General features: G+C 46.4%; 1 protein-coding gene and 1 long non-coding RNA gene across 3 annotated transcripts in view; one reads left to right on the top strand and one right to left on the bottom strand.

Annotated features, from left to right (window-relative positions):
* Positions 1-7,843: 7,843 nt before the first annotated feature.
* LOC146074071 (uncharacterized) overlaps positions 7,844-22,575 on the bottom strand; it is a 33,031-nt gene continuing 18,299 nt past the window's right edge. Inside the window, exon 4 of the long non-coding RNA XR_014473357.1 lies at positions 7,844-7,938. This is a non-coding gene — a long non-coding RNA (uncharacterized LOC146074071). The remainder of the gene's footprint in view (positions 7,939-22,575) is intronic.
* Positions 17,693-22,575, top strand: part of STING1 (stimulator of interferon response cGAMP interactor 1) — a 37,396-nt gene continuing 32,513 nt past the window's right edge. The window contains exon 1 of one of the 2 annotated variants that reach the window (XM_083181793.1): positions 17,693-17,791. The gene's annotated coding sequence lies outside the window, so the exon portion shown is untranslated. Of the gene's footprint in view, positions 17,792-20,116; positions 20,184-22,575 lie in introns of those variants that run through there. The other variant, XM_083181794.1, reaches the window with a different exon arrangement.

Genomic DNA, 22,575 nt, shown 5'->3' on the forward strand with positions numbered 1-22,575 from the left:
CGGCCAAGATTTCCAGGCGTGGTCTGAACCTGCGGCTACCTTAAAGCCAGATGTATACCCTGCTGCCTTGTGGGATTTGTGCCGGTAACCCCGACCACTGGATGGCGGGTCACTTGCCGCTGCCTGGGGGCTCCACACCAGCCAAATACAATGCGATCGGTGAGGCCTGTGCTGCCTGATATGGAGGATACGCTGCTCTGCAGCCACCAGCCAACTCACCACCACACATCTCTCCCCTGGAGCCATCCTGGATCCGGTACTGTGCAAGGGAGTGTAAGGGGTTAACTTCACACACTCACCCAAATCAGTGTGCAGCCCATACGGAAGTGCAATACATGGCCTGGAGTATTCACCTGCTAGCTCCATAGATTTATTGGGCACACTACCTTTACCGCTTGCATAATCCCTCTATACAGCCATCCAGTGGCCACAGGGTGTAATTACACCCATCTATACACTGTGCCTTTCCAGCTTTTCTTTACCCTCAATGGCCTATGTTCCCTCTATTGGTCTACGCTTGACTGTCATTTGGAATAAGATGCCCTCGATGTGATGTATCACCCAAATGCCACCCTTGCTCCCCATTCACCTGTGCGTCTGATATGACACTCTAGATTGGCACTACACTGGCACCGCATCACATATCTCTGCTTTGTTGTCATTAGTGCGCTGGATTTCATCCCCTTATTGCCAGGTGTGATGCATTCCAAATGCAATAAAAGATCCTCCAAAGTACCTCCGGTGATCTTCAAGTAATTCTATCTGTCTTAAGCCTCTACGAGTAAATCTCCTTCTAATTCAGTACAAAACCCTCTTTCTTCTACCAGTAACCCAACTATTATTCCCACTTCGACCCCACCAACGATGTCTGAGATGGCAGATGATGCTCCACTGACAGTTGGCACTATGAAACAAAAATGGTGCACTGCGCTGGAAAGTGGGCATCAAGAGTGAATATAATGAATATAACATTACTGTTTTGAGTAATTATGCTCACGCTGAAAACAGTGAATACAGGACACGTATTAAAATTAAACACTTTATGAAAAGCACAAGTATAAAATACAAGGAGATAGATACCGTCAAATAGTGTATTAATGTACAAAAAGCAATATATAACTATATATGACAATGAAAGCTTTTGAAATAAGCCTTACTGAAGCCTGACCATGGTAAAAAACTGGCGTCCCAGTTGTAAAGTCTGTGTAGTCAATTAATGCAATTGATTTTTTGATTTTTGAGTGGGGAAAGCCGGTATTGAGACCAAGTGGTGTAAATAAATAGCAGCAGGAATGTTAGTAGCTGTATTGCCCAAACTGGGATAACAGATGGTGTTAGTTCAATTAGCGTTTGACACGCATAGTGTCCATTAGTTGAAGATGAATGTTAGTAAATGATGCTGATAAAATAAAACCCACTGGAGATGGTTAGAGGTATTCACCCTCTGACTTGCGGTTATTCGCCTCCTTCGGAGGCAAATAACCGCATAATTCGGAGCTATTCTCCTCCTTCAAATCGGAGTTCTTCACAAGAATTTAAATTGGCCCTGCAAAGCTGGCAACACTCTTTTGATGCTCTAGGCCAAAGCACTGACCACCTAGAGAACAAACTAGACGAGGAGGTCAAATCTTACAATGAGCTCATATCACTCACGACGATCTCCAAGTGGAAGTTACAGCTCTTCACAGTAAGGTTGGAGATTTGGAAGACAAGTTCCTACGGAATAATTGGAAAATAAGAAGAATCCCGGAATCAGTGTATAACTCTGACTTAACACAGTTTGTTACTGATGTCTTCACAAAACTACTCATTACAGTTCACATTACTGACTTTCTTCTGGACCAATTCCACCGCCTTCTCAAGGTGAAAGCGGCTCCAGAAGAAGCACCTAGAGATACCCTCATGCATCTCCACTACTACCACACTAAGGAATGTATCCTTCAAGCGGCCAGATCAGCGGACAATGACTGGACTGCAACCCCTCCATTTAAAATCAGACTGTGTAAAGCTCCCGTCACGGGGGGGGGGGGGGGGGGGGAATATACGCGCATACGCGCTACCTCCACAGCTCTGGTGCTAGTTGTCTGTGTCTCTCCTCTCACCAGGCTCCATGTGTATCCTTCTCTCCTGTGAGGAGGATTTTTCAGCATGTAGTAGCTTCCTTTTGGAAGCTGCTTTTGCTCATAATACACAGGACTGAAAACCCCTCCCCTTCTTGGGCTGCCAGTACGTGATGTAATAACAGCAATAGCTTCCAACAGGAAGCCATTCTGTGCAAACCACCCAGAGCTAGAGTGCTTCTATGGGCTGCTGTTTGTGCAGCCCAGAAGCAATTCATCTGCAGTGAGCATGCCCAGACTTCAGTGAGTCACTCAGAGTGATGCATTGCACCAGAGAGGTGCATGGAAGTTTTTTTATTTTAATTATAATTTAGCCACTGTAAATAATATTTTTTAATTTGTTATTTGTGTTTAAATCTTTATTAACAGCATCATTTTGTGTACTTTAATTAATATTAAAGTTATTAAAAGTGTGTATTTTGCTGTGTACCTGTGTTTGGATGCATATGAGTACAACAAGTATTTATAGTAAATGCACACAAAAACTAGTATAGAGCAAATCAAACTAATAACCTGCAAATATATAATCACCGTTTTCAAAGAGCAGTACCCAGAAAATTGCGGCCGCAGGAACACTATGCTGATTCTGACCGGGACGCTGACTACGCTGCCCATGGGAACACTACGCTGATTCTGACAGGGACGCTACGCTAACTACGTAACTGCCGCCGTGAAACTACACAAGTACCAAGAATCCTCCAGGTTCAAGCCAAACACACATATACGGGGGGACATGAGAGGAATAGGAATACCGGTATTTACACACTAGAGGTCACGGCCTCCCAAAAGGAGACCACTCGAGGACACTGCCACAGGAGATGCCAAAAGCCAGTCACAGCTTCAGAGCATTTCGGACAAGCATCTGACGAAAGGCCCCTCATCCTCACCAATCTAGCAGGGGTCCAATAGACTCTATTCAGAATAAATCATTGGATTTGCTGGAAGCATGCATATGCTGTGGCACGTTTAGGTAATCTAACAAGTCCCTGTCCACATTTGACATTTTGGTACTTATGTATTATCTGGGCTCCCATACCAAAAAACGGGAGCCCAGATATTACATAAGTACCGACATTTTTAATGGTGTGTCGTTTTGCAAATAGCATAATTCATGGGTCAGTCCTTTTTAAAATTCCGTTTTTATTCTTCAAATCCAGATTGTTTCAATAAGCATTTCCTGCCAATATCTTTAGAAATCAGCATTAGCTAATCTTGCTCTGCCATTGCTGCAGGACATGAGAGGTATTCATCCAAACAACTGTCAGAGTAAGAAACCCTGACACCATGAGGCCACCTCTGAAATACAATTGCTCTGAAATGTTGCAGTCGATTATCCACCTCCGTATCCTTTCTGCAAAGTGCTGTGTCACTGTGAACAGAACAGATATTAGTTCTCAGTGAGACTTTACCTGATCACATGACTCTTTTGTTAGATTTCTTAAGCAGCAGGGGTTGGTCTTTTTGTGTTTATGAAGATAATTGTTTTGTTTTAAATAAAAGGCTTCAGTACGCGATTTCTCTCTTCTGTAGCACATGAAATGTTGCACTGTAATTATACTTGTGTAATTGTTCTTAAATGTCAAAAATGGTTCATTGCAAGATGACTGTTTGCTGCAGTTTATTTGTGTGGTTTTAGTAAGTCTGACATATGAGAAACAGTTATGGACTCTTCTGGCAGCTAAAAGGCAAAACCACTCCCATCTCTCAGTCTAGTATTGATACCAAGGGGGACGATTCAGGCCTGTTCGTACCGGTCCAAATTCGGCCCCTTCTCCGATGGTGGGGGTGTGCGCATGCGCTTATGTAAACCCCCATAGCAAATGCCTATGGTGAGTTTTTTACTCACCGAGGCCTTTGCAAATTGAGTGTAAAGGCAGGGTGTAACCGATATCGCCGGTGACACACATCGGCTAGCGTGTACCCAGCTTTACACAATAGAATATTATCTAAAGCAGTCCTCCCAATATTACAAAGAGAAGCAGGTTACAAATAAGTCCCTCCCATGATCTGTTATATATCAGGGTGAGCACTGGTCCATTTTTGGTGTTTTTTGTGTTGGTTTTGGATCTGTATTGGTTTTGCCAAAACCACCCTTGTGGGTTTTGGTTTTGGATCTGAAATTTTTTCGAAAAATAGAAATAAAAACAGCTAAAATGTCAGTATTTGTGGCTGTTACAGTATTATATACCTCAATTACATTCATTTCCACTACTTTACAGTCTGTTCAGAACACCTCACAGCTCACAATATTGTTTTTATGCCAAAATGTTGTACTGAGGTAGCTGGGTGACTAAGCTCAGTAACAAAAGTGGCTGGCAGAAACATGTGGCTCCACAATGCACTGCAGTGGCAGACAGGATGGCAGTTTTAAACTATGCCAAAATGCCAAAACTATGCCAAAATGCTCCAGAGCACAGAATGCAAAGAAAAGAGGTACAAGATGGACCTGTGCTTGGCCCTCCAACCCATTCTTATGTTGTATATATTAACATACCTCCCAACTTCTGGCCGGAGGAAATAGGGACACTCGCGCGGCGAAGTCGCGCGAGCGTCCGAAAAGGGGGCGGGGCGTATGCAAATGAGGGCGCGGCTTATGCTAATTAGCCGCGACCTCATTTTCATACGAGAATAGACGCTGTGCGCATGCGCACAGCGTCTATTCTACTAGATTGGGGGGTCTCCCAACTGCCACCCCCCGCAGCGGGACAATGTCTGCCGCGGGTGGGACGTCGGGACAGGAGCCGAAAATCGGGACTGTCCCGACGGAATCGTGACAGTTGGGAGGTATGTATTAACTAGGACATGCACAGTTTAACACACCAATCATTTCAGCATTGGGACTGCCACACTTGGGGCTGAAATTTGATTTGTTTAGGCCTCCACAAAACAAGCTGCCAATGATCTCTCCATGCACAAACGGTCTCTACAAAGGCAAGATGTTGTCATCGTCTTCTGATTCCTCAACCCCATCAGTGTGTACATTTTTGTATTTACAGACTAGTAATTTTTCAGAGAACTGTACCCAGAGTGGAGAATGAACTGAATGGACAAGTTTTTCCTCAGTTCTGTGTGGTTCTGAGGCTGGCGTGAGACTTGGTTCTGGAGGTGCTGTATCAGTCCAGTGGTGTCCTGTCTGCTGTATCAGTGCAGAGGTGCCCCGTCTGCCATATCATTCCTGGGTTGCTGCTTAGTCTGCTGTAATCAGTTTAAGTCTGCTTAGTCTACTGTATCTGTCCAGGGGTGCTTCGTGTTGATAGAAATGGAGGACAAACAATTGAAAGACCAGGAACTACTTCCTACTGCAAATTCTGAAGTTGCTGCCACTAGTCATGACATTGACAATGCAAGTCATCAATGTAATCTTCTAAGAAGGATGCCCAATGGCATAGAAGGCATGTAACATCAAAGAAGCAAAAAATTTACTGTAATAAATAAAAAAGGTTGCTGATGAGAAATGTAAAATTGGCAATATGCCATTCACGAAACAAAGTGGCAAGGAAAGGCTAAGGCCTTGGCCTGTGTTTATGACTGGCATTTCTGCGTCTCATAATGAAGATGTAAGCCCTCCTTAGTGTTAAAAAGTCAGAAAAAATTAAAACCTGCTTAGACACAGGAACCAACTGTATTCAGAAATATCACCAATACAAGAAGAGGAGGCTCCTTCTACCATTTGCACACCTTCTGCAAGTGTTTAATTTTTTGCAGATGACACAAAGGTATGCAACAGGGTAGACACACCAGGAGGGGTAAAACAAATGATTGAGGATCTAGGCAGATTAGAGAAATGGTCAAGAGAATGGCAACTACAGTTTAATGCCAAAAAATGCAAAATCATGCACTTGGGTCTCAGAAATCCAAAGACTCAATATAGTATAAATGGCACTATAATGGAAACTACTGAGGAAGAGAGGGATCTAGGTGTCACTATTTCAGGGGACTTAAAAGCAGGTAGGCAATGTAACAAAGCAATGAAGAAGGCAAGTCAGATGCTTGGTTGCATAGGGAGAGGTATCAGCAGTAGAAAGAAAGAAGTAATAATGCCACTGTATAGGTCATTGGTACGACCTCACCTAGAGTATTGTGTTCAGTTCTGGAGGCCATATCTCCAGAAGGATATAAATACATTAGAGACTGTACAAAGAAGAGCAACTAAAATGGTGCATGGCCTACATCACAAAACGTACCAGGAAAGACTAAAAGATCTTAATATGTATACTTTAGAGCAGAGAAGGGAAAGGGGGGACATGATAGAAACTTTCAAATATATCAAGGGCTTTAACAAGGTACAGGTGGGAGACATTCTTCACGGGAAGAGGAGCAACAGAACACGAGAACATGCACTGAAACTAGAGGGAGGAAGATTCAGGGGAAGCGTGAGGAAGAATTTTTTCACAGAAAGAGTAGTAGATAAGTGGAATAGCCTCCCAACAGAGGTGGTAGACGCAAATACAGTAGTACAATTTAAACATGCTTGGGATAAGCATATTGATATCCTTACAAATAAATAAGGATCAAATATGGTTTGAGGTAACATGTTTAAAAAAGGGGCAGACTAGATGGGCCAAGTGGTTCTTATCTGCCGTCAAATTCTATGTTTCTATGTTTCTATGTTGGAAAAAGCAGCGTCAGTCAAGGTGCTGACATTGGGGTCGATCCTATTAATCCCGAATGTGTGCGAGTTCCGTTCGGGTGCCATTTTCACGCTGAAAACGGCACCTGAAATAACCCTAACTCGCACCCTTCCCAGGGCCGAATTGGCTGAAATTGCTCCACTTTGGAGGTGCGAGCACTTTTCAGTGAATTCGGCCTGCTGTAAAGTGTGCCCGTTGTCGTGATGATTCACACTCGGCGAATCATCCGCACACATCGGGGTTAATAGGATCGACCTCCTTGAGGATGTCACAGTAGAAGTACAGCAGGATGAGGAAGATATTGGTGTAGCAGGCGCTAATGAGAATGTTGACAATGAGGATTCTGATGATGGGGATGTGGTTTAAATAAGGCCGCATTGGAGAGAGTTGTTGCCCATGGGATGAAAAACCCATTGTCATGTCTGGGCAAAAGATCAAAAATCTACTTCTTCTGTGTGGTATTATTTATTTTCTACCCAAATCCGGACAACCAGCCATATGTAGCCTTTGTAAAGCCATAGTAAGTAGGGGAAAGGACATTAACCACCTAGCAATATCCTCCCATATACATCACTTGCAGCACATTCATCAAAAGTCATTGACAAAGTCCGAAATTTTGGCTAAGAGCGTAACCAGTCCAGCGGCACCTAGCTCTCTTTTCTCTGTTGTATCCAAGCACCTGCAATCCATGCCACCAACACCCTCACCATCATCAATCGCCTACTCAATCAGGATCAGAATTAGTCCTGTCGGCAATGTCATAGGCATGACTGACTCAGAGTGACATGGTTGAAAAAAAGTTAAACCTATCTCTAAAATTATACTATAACATCCCTTTGCCAGAATTCCCTTTGCTCTATGGCTGATATTTACCTTACTGCATTACACATTATAATTAACAGTTGTGTTCCAGCATGTCTTTAGCTATATATATATATATATATAAATAAACAGGGTGGCAGTAAGCGGCACTCGGAGACTGACACAAAGGGTGAAAAAGGTGGAAGTTTTATTCCATGTGCCAAAGAGAAAACGTTTCGGAGCTCGGGGGCCCCGTCGTCAGTTCAGGGAAGCACGTGCTCCCAAACCATGGGACCGCTCACCCATGCAGTGGCACATAGTGGATGATGTCATCATGCTGCTGCGGACCACAGTGTCCGTGTGACTCATCATTAATGAGACATCACCTAGCAACAAATAAACAATTGTGTAACCAACGATAGGACCAGTGGCGTAACTACCGTGGGTGCAGGGGGTGCAACTGCTATGGGGCACGGAGGCTTGGGGGGCCCGGCAGGCACTCCCCTGCACCCTCTTGTATTTTACTCTGCTCCCCATGTACAGCAAAGAACAGGAGGTCTGGAGGCTGTAGCTGTGTGCAAGGAGCGGGGAGCAGCGGTGCCACCTGTACAGTACAATGGAGGACAGAGGCAGCACCTGTCCTGTACGCATCACCGCCTGTACACAGGGAGAGGTTTGTCCGGTGGCAGCAGCGGTGTGAAAGTAGCAGGGAGCTGTGAGGAAAGAAGCGCCTAGTACAGCGGACAACAGAGGCATGGTGGTAGTGCCTGTACGCATTGCCGCCTATACCCAGGGAGAAGGTAATCTGAACAACGGAGCAAGTCACTGAGGAGAGCAGAAGGCCCAGCGGTGCCACCTGTACAGCATAGGATAGAGACCTGGCGTATGCAGGGAGATGTTAAGGGTGAATATCCAAGGATATAATCAGGGGTCAATTCTTAAACGTGCAGCGCTCAGGTAACTACCACACCTCCCTTAGAGATAGTAAGCGTCTCCTCTTCTCCGTAATCGATATGCGAGGGGAAGGGGGTACCCAATTCTCAGGAAACTTTTCACCAGTACAACGGTAGGTATTCTCCTCCCATAAATTAAGGGTGGTTTTCCCAAAATGAAGAGGAAAGATATATAGTGTAATACCACCTTTTTATTGTACACAGAACACAATTAAAACAAGACAAATTACGTCCCCTGGGTAGAGTATGAAGTGGATTTTACCAGATGTGATGGAGAACCAGGTAAAGGCTCTCATATAAGCATGAGTGGATCTCAGATGTCACAGCCCGGGTAGGAATCACACACACGCCTGTAGAGAGTTCCACTATCACAGCTCCCCCAGTCCAAAGCAAAGCACAGCACAGCACCTCCAACGCATTTCGGACACCTCTGTGTCCTTTTTCAAGGAGAATGGCTGTGAGTCACCTCTGTTCCTAGATATAGCACAGTTCATTAGTCTAAATCCAATCAGTGCCCTTTTCGCGGGTCTCCGGATCGTATTCTGCTTTCATTCCTCGCCGGTGCCCCACTTCCGGGAGGATCAGTATGACGTCCGTTCCCCACTTCCGGGTTTCGCGGTGCAACATAAAAAGCTCTCCCTCCAATGTACTGATGGGATTTCTCCGGACTCTGTATGATACCTTCCGGTGACATACTCTAGGTCTATTTACTATTCAGACGTCCAGACGTAAACTGCGGGCGCCATTTTTGTTTAGGGCACATCTCATTCATTCGTATAAGAGTTTTCTGGCAATTTTCACCCCGCATAAGTGCTATAATATATAACAGCGTGGATTAGTATAATGGATAAACAAGATAAAAATATCAATTTATAACACTTTAAAATCATTAATGTATAAAAGGTACAAAAAAACAAATGAATAATGGATAAAATGGCAAAAATTCATAAAAACGGCATATTACATAAAATCATTATTTATAAAAACCATTTCAACTCGAAGTCTGCGTTTAAGCCTGTGGGTTTTAATGTATCACAGTTGTATATCATACGCATCTCCTCTTTTGCCAGGCATGTATTGAGATTCTTGTTTCTAAAACCAGGATGTGCAATTTTAATACCAAAAAATCTTAAAATATGGGAGGTGGATGAATTATGTACAGTTTTAAAATGATGAGAGAGAGAGTGTGATTCAAGGCCTTTTTTGATATTGTTTAGATGCTCACTCAGACGTTCGGCCAATATAAATTTTTTTACATGAACATTCCACTCCATATACAATGTTTTTTGTGTTACAGGTCATAAAATCATCAAATACCACTTTAAAACCATTAATAGTAATTTCTGTAAGTTTGCTGGTACCATTACTTTTAACCTCTCTACAGGCCTTACAGAGCCCACATCTATGGAATCCTTTAGTTAGGGTCCTCCCAGGGCGTTTTGTAACTGGAAGAGCGCTCCTAACTACTTTAGTTTTGATGTTTTGGGCCCGTCTGTAGATGAATCTTGGTCGTGGAGGCAAATATTCCCCTAAAACTGTCTTAATATATCCCAATTTTTGCATGCAGGGAGAAGAAGGTCCGGTGGCAGCAGCAGCGGTGAGCATAGGAGCGGGCACTTGGTATATACCTGACAGTATTGTGTATAGCTTTTATGGGGGCGGTGCGGAGGGGGTAAATTAGGGAGTACTGTACAAGGTGCTTAGCTCTCCCTCTTTCCTTTCCTTTCCTCTCTTTTTCACCTATTGCGATCTTACTCCTCTTTTTCTCCCTCCCATGCTCCCCCAACCCCTCCCTCCCCACTCTCTTTCCCCTGTGCTCCCTGCTCTCTCAACTATTTTTCTCCTTCCTGTGCTCCCTCTCCCCTGCTTACTCTCCTTTTTTTCTCTTCGCCATCCCTTTCTCCTCGTTTCCTCTTCCCCTCCCCAGTCTCTTTTTCCATGAAGCACTCTCTCTCTCTTTCATGACCACCCATCATTCCCCTTTCTTTTCCTCTCTCCCTTTCCCCAACACCCTCTTTGTGTCTCTCTCTTTATTCTGCCCTTTAAGGTGTACTATAGTGACAATGATGGGGGGGGCCTCGCAAGATTTTGCTATGGGGCCCACAATGTTCTTGTTACGCCCCTGGATAGGACCCGCTCTTAAACACTACTAGACAATGGTACAAAGAAATATGATACATAATATACACAACACATTAAAAACAGCATATACTGACGGACAGAATAATGCAAGAGAACTTTTTAGAATAGAATATATCTCACGTTTTGCCTTGATGTGAGATCCGAGTCTAGCAGGAAAACCTGAGCTGAACTTTGATCTCTGCTTGGAATGGGACGTTTGGGGGGGTACCTGACCTGCTCACCCCTGGTTAGATATGGCATAACCACATACCAATACCCCTACATACAGTACATAACGTATGGGGCTTCTAAACTAGACACCCGACACACCTGGACTGATACGTCACACATGGTGGTGCCCCTGGACTGATAAGGCACACATGGTGGTGCCCCAGGACTGATACGGCACACATGGTGGTGCCCCTGGACTGATAAGGCACACATGGTGGTGCCCCTGGACTGATAAGGCACACATGGTGGTGCCCTTGGACTGATAAGGCACACATGGAGCACCCTTGAAATTATACAGCACACATTGCAGCACCTTTGAAATTATACAGCACTCATGGCAGATTCCATGAAATTATACAGCACACATGGCAAGTTCCATGAAATTATACAGCACACATGGCGGTTTCCATGAAATTATACAGCACACATGGCGGATTCTATGAAATTATACAGCACACATGGCGGATTCTATGAAATTATACAGCACACATGCCAGCACCCCTTGACTGATATGGCACACTTAACAGAAAACTTGCAGTAAGAAAAAAATAAAATACATTATTTTAATAAAGAAAAAAAACCAGCTGCCCCGGACTGATACGACACATACTGTATGGCAGCACCACTGGAATTATACACGACACATGGATTGAAACTAATTTCACCTTTACTCCCTTCCCACCCTAAAAGGGATAGGTGCAATTCACCAGTGCTCATATACAGTGGTTATAATTAGTGTCCAATTGACACTGTAGTATTTTAGAGTGCATATATGTATGTAATGTTGTGTATATGTGTTTTTTAATAAATTTGTTATTCATTCTTGTCTCACCTAAGCGCCCCACGTTATTTTTGTTCTCTGTTGTTGTTTAGAGGCTGGCATTCCTCTAACGTGGTGGCTGCAGGGTGACAAGATACACCCTGCTGGTCCCCAGCGCCAAAGACTACCTTTTTGTTTTCACGATACATACATTTATACACTGCCACCCTCATACATACATACATTTATACACCACCACCCTCATACATACATACATTAATTTATACACTGCCACCCTCATACATGCATTCATTTATGCACCACCACCATCATACATACATACATTCATTTATACACCGCCACCCTCATACATACATACATTTATACACCGCCACCCATATACATACATACATTTATACACCGCCACCCTCATACATACATACATTTATACACCGCCACCCTCATACATACATACATTTATACACCGCCACCCTCATTCATACATTTATACACCGCCACCCTCATACATACATACATACATTTATACACTGCCACCCATATACATACATACATACATTTATACACCGCCACCCTCATACATACATACATTTATACACCGCCACCCACATACATACATACATACATTTATACACCGCCACCCTCATACATACATTCATTTATACACCGCCACCCTCATACATACATACATTTATACACCGCCACCCTCATTCATACATTTATACACCGCCACCCTCATACATACATACATTTATACACCGCCACCCTCATTCATACATTTATACACCGCCACCCTCATACATACATACATACATTTATACACCGCCACCCTCATACATACATACATACATACATTTATACACCGCCACCCTCATACATACATTCATTTATACACCGCCACCCTCATACATACATACATACATACATACTGTACATTTATACACTGCCACCCTCATACTGTACATTCAGTACATACACATACAACATAGTGCAGCTACTGTACATAGATATGCAACCCCCGTCATTCCTTCCTCCCCCCCCCCACACCCCAACGCAGCTTTCTTGCAGCTCCTTAAATGTTTAAAATTCTCCCCTCCCCCTAACACAGCCCCTGGCTGCCCCCCAATAAGGCCACCTTCCCAGGGTTACTTACTGAGGAGGATCCCATCGACCGCACGCTGTGCAGGGAGGTGAGTGATGCCAGGCGTCCTCCAGATATGGGGAAGGGGCAGTGGTGCAAGTAGAAAAAAAGATTAAGTGGTACTGTGCTGAAAAATGGGCATGGTCAGGGGCATGGTCATATAACACTAGGGGGAGTGGCTGGAATATTGCCCGCCGAAAGCACGTGGCCAAAATTTACACAGTAATGCCTGTTACGCGTCACGCACCCAATACATATGACCCATGCCATAATGCCCGTTACACATTATGCCCCACACCATAATGTTCATTGCACCGCTGCCGCACAACTGATGCCCATTACTAATATGCCCCCACAGTGCCAGATATGCCCCCACAGTGCCACACATATGCCCACAATGGCAGATATGCCCCCACAGTGCCACACATATGCCCCATAGTTCCAGATATGCCCCCACAGTGCCACACATATGCCCACAATGGCAGATATGCCCCCACAGTGCCCCACATATGCCCCACAGTTCCAGATATGCTCCCAGTGCCACACATATGCCCCCAGTGCCAGATATGCCCACAATGGCAGATATGCCCCCACAGTGCCACACATATGCCCCACAGTTCCAGATATGCCCCCACAGTGCCACACATATGCCCCCAGTGCCAGATATGCCCCCACAGTGCCACACATATGCCCCCAGTGCCAGATATGCCCCCACTGTGCAAGAGGTATGCCTCCACTGCGCCAAGTATGCCCCCACTGTGCCAGATATGTCCCCACGGTGCCAGGTATGTCCCCATTGTGCTAGGCATGCCCCCACTGTGCCACCATTGCCCCCACTGTGCCAGGCGAACTTAATGTTGTTGTTCCTGGAAAGGAGAGTCCGGGACTGGCTGGGCTGGCAGGCTCCTCCGCTCCGTCTCCTCTCCTCCCTGTGCCTGGGGCCGGGCCGTCTACAGATCAAAGCTCGCGGGCCGGCTCCTGATTGGCTGACGTGAGCTCTGATTGGCTGACGGCCCAGTCAGTCACAGGTATACTCTGTGAGGGGAAGGAGAGGTGCGTGATGCACTCTCCTGCCCTCAGAACAGGAAGCGGCAGCGGTGCACAATGCAGGGAGGGAGGGAGGGAGGGAGGGAGGGAGGGAGGGACGGGCGGACTCCATCCATGGACGGGAGACAGCAGGTGGTACGGCGTACATGCAACATCTTTTTTAAAGCTACGTCGTACTTGCACCACTGGAAGGGGGGGGGGCGGACGTCCAGACAGCCCCGCCTCCACTGACAGCATAGAGCAGGGGTGGCAAACCAGTGGCTCATTAAGGAGAGAGCCGCAGGTTGGCCACCCCTGCTCTATGCATTCAGAGGAGGCGGGGCCACCCGGGGACATGGGCTCGGCTGTCGCCATACCACCTGCCTATGATGCAATGTGTATTGTGTAAGAGGGGCCCGGCCGCATCTTTCGGTCTTACTGTAATCAGCCTCCCGGGAATCCTCCCGGTGGATTTAATGGCCAATCCTCCCCTGCCGGGTCTGCTCTTAGCGTCTAAATTTAGATGCCCCCTTCTTAGCGGTTTGCAGGGAGTCTGGATTTAGACGCTAAAGCGTGTGCCGGGGTGTCTAGTTTAGAAGCCCCGTACGTTAGCGGTGTGCCGGGGTGTCCAGTTTACATGTGCGGGACTGTGTATTTCACTGTGGAACTACAAGTACAAGTACAATGACCTGTCAGGGCTGGGCAGTGCGCACTGCTGCCAGCGCTATGCTGACAACGTAGATTACATATGTAAATCAGGAACGTGCTGCGCTGAGAACATCTAGAGCGGCACGTGCACAGTTAAATACAGAGTCTTGCAAGCTGCCAAGTTTCAAACACAGACTGTGCGCGCGGTGGCGCCGTGAGACTACACAAGTACCGAAACTGTTAATAAAAAAATAAATGTCACATGTTATGCAGCCTTTTACGTTTGTGCCCTAGCTGCAGGTACTAATACATACAGGTTGAGTATCCCTTATCCAATATGTTCAGGACCAGAAGCATTTTGGATAATGGATTATTCCGTATTTTGGAATATTTTTATATTTCAATAAGGTATCTTGCATCTATGTTGTACAAACACATCAACCACATGAAATAGACACAAATATATTTTATTTGTGAATGAAACAAGGTTTCAAAACATTAAACAAAATTTGTGTACTATCTCATGCACTGAATTTGAATACCAAGCAATCATTTTCATGCACATTGTTAGTGCAAGTTACATATGTCCCCAGTAGTGCCAGTTACATATCATGTCCCCAGCAGTGCCAGTTACATATCATGTCCCCAGTAGTGCCAGTTACATATCATGTCCCCAGTAGTGCCAGTTACATATCATGTCCCCAGTAGTACCAGTTACAGATGTAAGTAGTGCTTTTAGCAACAAACAAAATAAAGTACAGATCTAGAAACTAGAGATGAGCGGGTCCGGTTCCCCGAGATCCGCCAGATCCGAATATCGGGGATCCGGGTCAGATCCGAGCCGGCTCGGGAGTTCCCGCCTGAATTCCGGACCAATAACGAGGCCGAGCGTCATCATTGCGCTGTCGGATTCTCACGGGAGCGGGATCTTATAAAAGACGCACGCACGCCCCGCCATCTTCACTCCAATCTTGGAGAGGGAAGAGGGTGGTTGGGAAGCTCCGTGCTGTGCTCTGTGCCATGTGCTCCGTGCTGTGCTGTGCTCCGTGACCTGCCCTGTGCCCTCACTGCCCTGTGCTGTGCTCCGTGCCATGTGCTCCGTGACCTGCCCTGTGCCCTCACTGCCCTGTGCTGTGCTCCGTGCCATGTGCTCCGTGCTGTGCTCCGTGACCTGCCCTGTGCCCTCACTGCCCTGTGCTGTGCTCCGTGACCTGCCCTGTGCCCTCACTGCCCTGTGTTGTAGACTTGTATTGAGAGTCAGTGACTGTTTATAGGCCTGAGCCCTGTAGTGTGATTTAACTAACTAGGTGCTGCAGTGCTCACACGCAGGGGCTGCAGTGTCCACTGTCCAGGGGCTGTCCTGTGGCCCGTGCCCTGTTGTGATTTATTTAGCCCTAAGCCCTGTGTTGTGATTTATTTAGCCCTGAACCCTGTGTTTTTTGTGATTTAACTAACTAACTCAGTGCTGCAGTGCTCACACGCAGGGGCTGCAGTGCTGCTGAGTAGTACACTGTGTACAGGGGCTGCAGTAATACAAGAGGCTGTGTCCAGTGTGACGGCCTATATCTTATCCATTGTCCAGTGTCACGAGTCACTCACGACATATATCCTGTGTCCTATCCTGTGTGACGACTGACGACATATCCTGTGTCCAGTGTGACATATATCCTGTGTCCAGTGTGACAACATCTATCCAGTGTCCAGTGTGACGACAATATATCCTGTGTCCAGTGTCACAAGTCACAACATATATCCTGTGTCCAGTGTGACATGTATTGTGTGCCGGCATATATCCTGTGTCCAGCGTGACATATATCCATTGTCCAGTGTGACGACATATATCCAGTGTCCAGTGTGACGACATATATCCAGTCTCCAGTGTGACGACATATATCCTGTGTCCGGTGTGACGACATATATCCTGTGTCCAGTGTGACGACATATATCCAGTGGCCAGTGTGACGACAATATATCCTGTGTCCAGTGTCACAAGTCACAACATACATCCTGTGTCCAGTGTGACATGTAATGTGTGCCGGCATATATCCTGTGTCCAGCGTGACATATATCCAATGTCCAGTGTGACGACATATATCCAGTGTCCAGTGTGACGACTTATATCCTGTGTCCAGTGTGACGACATATATCCTGTGTCCACTGTGACGACATATATCCAGTGTCCAGTGTGATGACATATATCCTGTGTCCAGTGTGACGACATATATCCTGTGTCCAGTGTGACGACATATATCCAGTGGCCAGTGTGACATCTAACCATTGTGTGACGGCATATATCCAGTGTCCAGCGTGACATATATCCATTGTCCAGTGTACAGGAGCTGTGTCCAGGGGCGGTGTCCAGAGGCTGTGTCCAGTGTGACGGCTGTGTCCATTGTCCAGGGGCTGTGTCCAGTGTGACGGCTGTGTCCAGTGTACAGGAGCTGTGTCCAGAGGCTGTGTCCATTGTCCAGGGGCTGTGTCCAGGGTGACAGGCTGTGTCCAGTGTCCAGGGGCAGTGTCCAGGGGCTGTGTCCAGGGGCAGTGTCCAGTGTCCAAGGGGCTGTGTCCAGTGTGACAGGCTGTGTCCAGTGTAAAGTAAGAAAAAGAAATAAAAGTAATAAATAAAATAAAAACACATTTTTGGAGGATGATGGAGGAGGAAATAGTGGGAGTGCTGAAGCTGCTACCACCAGTCATGACAAGGCCGATACCTCTTTGTATTTGCTGTTTGGAGCATTTCTCTTTTTTTGGATAGTTTATTAAACTGCCACCCTGTCTGCCCCTGCAGTGCCACTCTGCGAGGTTGGAAGTGTAAGGTCCACATGTATGTGATACCGACTGCTGTCGCTTAGCTTAGTCATCCAGCTACCTCGGTATACTCTTTTGGCCCAACTACAGTAAATGAAAACAATTTTGTAAGCTGTGAAGTGATCAAAATTGACAAGAAATGAGTGGAAACTAATGTTATTGAGGTTAATAATACTTTAGGGGCAAAAACAGGCCTAAATTCTGTTATTTTAGCCATTTTTAGCATTTTTTTCATAAAAATCCAGATCCAAAACCAAAACCCACAAGGGTGGTTTTGCCAAAACCAATCCAAAACACGAAGGGAGATCCAGATCCAAAACCAAAACCAAAACCCGAAAAAGTGGCCGCCGCACATCTCTACTAGAAACTATGGCTTTCGGAATAATATTATAAATAGACATCCACTCTGCACAGAAACTCTACTTTCGGTTTCATTTCTCTTACTCACACGCAGCTCATGAACACCACTCCCTGAGATGCATACTTTTATGTTACAATATCTATTTTGGTCAGTACAGTAGAGGAGAGTAAAGGTAAGATTACTCCTATATAACTAGAAAAACTGAACAAGATGTAGAAATGTCTTAAAATGAACTATATGATGTATTATATATCATACTTGCCTACATTTTGAAAGCAGTTTCAGGGAGATTTTAGATTCTAGGGCAGGTTTGCGGAGGGGGGAGTTTAAGACCCTCCAACTGCACCAATTTAGCCGGTACAGTAGCGTTTTATAACGGACTGTACCACATACATGCCGACCTTTTAAAACTCCTCTCCGGTAGAAGCCCGGAGAGGAGTGAAAGCAGGGCTGGACGAGGCTTTATTTTGGGGCGGGAGGAGGCTGAGGTCACCAAGCCCCGCCCCCATGACCGGCAGCTGCATTAATTATTGGGTTCCATGGATGGGGGGGAGGGGTTAAAATGAACGAAATGCCACAATTCACTGGGTATAGAGAAATTTGGGCCTGGCAGTGCGGCTGTTTCCAGTAGTGCATTGTGGTCGCTTTATAATGTCACGCTGCCCACTCTGACAGACATAAGTTCAAAGCAGGGGCGGATTGGGAATTAAAACCAGCCCGGGAAATATCTCAAAGCAGCCCTGATGGTGGCGGGAGAGATTTTTCTGGGGGCGTGGCCTATCAATATGGGGGTGTGGCCTATTTCAACGAGCTGCTGGCTATGTCCCCAGCCCCTCAGGCTGCAGAATAGGTGCATGCCTACAGCGTTTATTCTGCAGCCTGTGGGGCTGGGGAGATAGAGACGGGGGGGGGGGGGAATGCAGAGTGGCAGGGGATGCAGGGAGGGGAGTCACAAAGTGGTGGAGGATGCAGGGAGGGGAGACAGTGATGCCCATTACACATTTACCACACACCGTGATGCCCATTACACATATGCCACACACTGTGATGCCATTATATATATGCCACACCGTGATGCCATTATATATATGCCACACACCGTGATGCCATTATACATATGCCGCACACAGTGATGCCATTATTCATATGCCACACACCGTGATGCCATTATACATATGCCACACACCGTGATGCCATTATACATAAGCCGCACACCGTGATGCCATTATACATAAGCCGCACACCGTGATGCCATTATACATAAGCCGCACACCGTGATGCCATTATACATATGCCGCACACCGTGATGCCATTATACATATGCCACACACCGTGATGCCCATTAATGCCCAATGTATATGCACACCCCACACACATACTGTATATGCACCCCACACACACATGCTGTATATGCACCCCACACACATACTGTATATGCACCCCACACACACATGCTGTATATGCACCCCACACACACATGCTGTATATGCACCCCACACACACACATGCTGTATATGCACCCCACACACACACATGCTGTATATGCACCCCGCACACACACATGCTGTATATGCACCCCGCACACACACATGCTGTATATGCACCCCGCACACACACATGCTGTATATGCACCCCGCACACACACATGCTGTATATGCACCCCACACACACACATGCTGTATATGCACCCCACACACACGCTGTATATGCACCCCACACACACACATGCTGTATATGCACCCCACACACACATGCTGTATATGCACCCCACACACACATGCTGTACATGCACCCCACACACACATGCTGTACATGCACCCCACACACACACTGTATATGCACCCTCCCCCCCCCCACCCCCCACACATACTGTATATACACTGCCCAGCATGTCCCCTGGACATATTAACATGTCACATCCTCCCTCCCCAGCATAAATCACATACCTTAGAACTATGCTGGTGTGGCTGGCTGTAGTGGTGCAAGCTTCTCCCCTGTCCTTGCCTGGCTGCAGGGCAGGCTCCCCCAGTCACAGACACATGGCCATGTGTGCAGGTGCAGCATGCTCAGAGTCAGCAGAGCATACGAAGAGCTGCCTGCATCCTGCTTCTAAGAGGAAGGGGAGGGAGGTGGGCGGCACTGAAGACGAGTGCTATTTTCGACGTTGTAACAGACAGAAGGATGGAGGGTGATGCTGCCTGTCATTTACCCTGACAGGAGGAGCGGGGAGTAGAGGGAAGTGCTGCAGTGCCAGCAGGAGAAGGACGGCAGTGGTACTGAGAGGAGCTGAACCGCGGGAGGAGCTGTGTGTGTGTCCACGCATGCACAGTCAGCAGCCCTCCCGCGGCCATGTTAAATGCTGACAGATCAGCCCGGCCGCTGCTGAAGAGATAGTGATCGCGCGGCCCAGCCAGGGGGGGAGACCGGCCGGGTTTAGTGTCTAATAGACCGGCCCACCGGGATATGACCCGGTTTCCCGGTGGGCCAATCCGCCCCTGGTTCAAAGGCTCCAGCAGCAGCTTCTGATCTGTGGCAGAACTCGGTGTGGGAGCGGCCTTGCAGGAGTAAGTTTTAATAGTCACTGTCTCTCACACAACATCCCTACAGTAAGGGACGTGACACATGGGGAACTTAGGTGCACAGTATGGGACTTTCTTACTATCTCCTCAGCTTCTGGACGCCAGAGGCTGCAGCAGCATCTCGCCTGCAGTCTCAGACAGTGCATGTAGTCTGCAGCTGCAGGGCTACTGTAACTGCAGGATGCACAGAGTGTGCCGGTGTGTATTAGTTTCTGCGTGCAGTGTTTGACTCTGACAATAACTCGTCTCTGATTGTATATGCTGCGTTATCTCTATTATACATATGGATAATGGTAGATGCTCAATTAGTTCAGTAATACCACATGGGGGGAGGGGCCCTAAACTGCACACCCTGGACATATGAGGTGCTACCTGTTGAGACCTGTAGTGCAGCAAGCAGGAGGAGGAGTTTGCAGGTACACACTAAATATAAATGCTAGACCTTTTAATATCATTGCTATATTGCATTTCTGAGGTTATTAGCATAATGATGGCCATTATTATCGGCTTGTCCACCGCGTCCAGGTTACCTCAATAGGACAAGTCCCTAACACTACTCTGAGACAGGTCCAGGGCACAGGGCCCCCCAGGCCAGCCCAGCAGAACCACCCCATGGCATCACATTAGTGTGAAATTGAAGTGATAGTAAATGGAGCAGCCCAGCAACAGTAGCGCACGCAGGGGGGTTTCTGAGTACCCAGAAACCCCCCCAGGAGTCTAAGGGCCCTATGCTGAAAGCTGAGGGTCCTCTCTTTCCATGGGTACAAGAATTTTAAAAATCGGCCCTTGGGAACCGGAGATATCTGACTTCAAAGCAATGGTCCCCATCCAAGCTTGTTAATTGCTCTTGCCAGTCATATATTTCATATACTGTATAGCAGCTTGTCTCTACTGTTCCCAGAACCAGAGTTATCAGCCTTACAGCAGCTGGTTACTGCTCTAGCTCCACACACCTGGTATGTAGTTTTATATACTCGTTGGCAGATTGCTTTGTCTCCTGAACTCTGATCCCCTAGTCCCCAATAACATTTGGTAGGTGGGATTCTCTAGTTTTTAATTCCATTAAAATCTAAGAAATCTATTTCTGGGAACTGCTGATATCTGCAGTCAAGCAAGCTGTCCTCCCACCAGAAAATTATGAATAATAAGCCCACTCCACTATACACCCCTCCTCTGCGTATTAAACATCTTCTACCACCATGGAAGTTATGTATTGGGACCCCTTCATTCAGCCCAATGCCCCCTTCTCCCACCCCATCTCCCACCATATGTGCAGTAAAGGGGTAATTAGTGAAAATTACTGATCCAGGCCCTACATGCTGAGTGGTTGATATAATACCCCCTACCACCCGGGGGACATCAAAGCTTCCCCCACCCCTACCGCTGGAGGATCAGTAGGTGCCCTAATACATTGCTATGCCCAGGGGTCTACACTGCTGTTGACGCCCCTGTATATATATATATATATATATATATATATATATATATGTGTGTGTGTGTATATGTATATATTTTATTATTATTAATATACATTTGGTCTATCTATAATACTTTAACTGACCCGGCATATACAGGGTCACCTAAGTGACCATCTCCGTGCTGAGCTCCGCCCCTCTGGAAACCCCCTTCTGAAAATCCTGTGTTTGCCACTGAGCAATGTAAATGTAAATGGAGCAGCCCAACAATGGAGCAGCCCAGCAACAGCCGCCCAAAGAGCCCTGCGCCCCAAACACTGTCCCACAGACTAACACTCAGCATATATATATATAGTAGGACTAGGGCCCCCCTCATAGTGCCAAGCTGAAATGTGCAGTCTTGAATGTTGGACTCCAACCTAGTTAAAAACAATCTGGGACAGGTGGGTGGGGTGCTAGTTAAGGAGGAAGGCGTCTCTAGTTCCTTCCAGTGTGTAGGAATACACAATATATAGTACATAGGGGGAGGGGCCCTAAACTGCACACCCTGGACATATGAGGTGCTACCTGCTGAGACCTGTAGTGCAGCAAGCAGGAGGAGGAGTTTGCAGGTGCACACTAAATATAAATGCTAGACCTTTTAATATCTTTGCTATATTGCATTGGAGGTTATTAGCATAATGATGGCCATTATTATGGGCTTGTCCACCGCGTCCAGGTTACCTCAATAGGACAAGTCCCTAACACTACTCTGAGACAGGTCCAGGACACAGGGCCCCCCAGGCCAGCCCAGCAGAACCACCCCATGGCATAACATTAATGTGAAATTGAAGTGATAGTAAAAGGGATAGGGGAAATTATATGTGATAAGACTTACCTAGGTAAGAGGTAATAATAAATGTGGAGGGTGCTACATATATACTAAACAAACTAAAGCGGTGATGGAAAGTGTACGATATGAT

This window comes from Crinia signifera, chromosome 4 (genome assembly GCF_055691185.1).
Source record: "Crinia signifera chromosome 4, ASM5569118v1, whole genome shotgun sequence".
NCBI classification, from domain to species: Eukaryota; Metazoa; Chordata; class Amphibia; order Anura; family Myobatrachidae; genus Crinia; species Crinia signifera.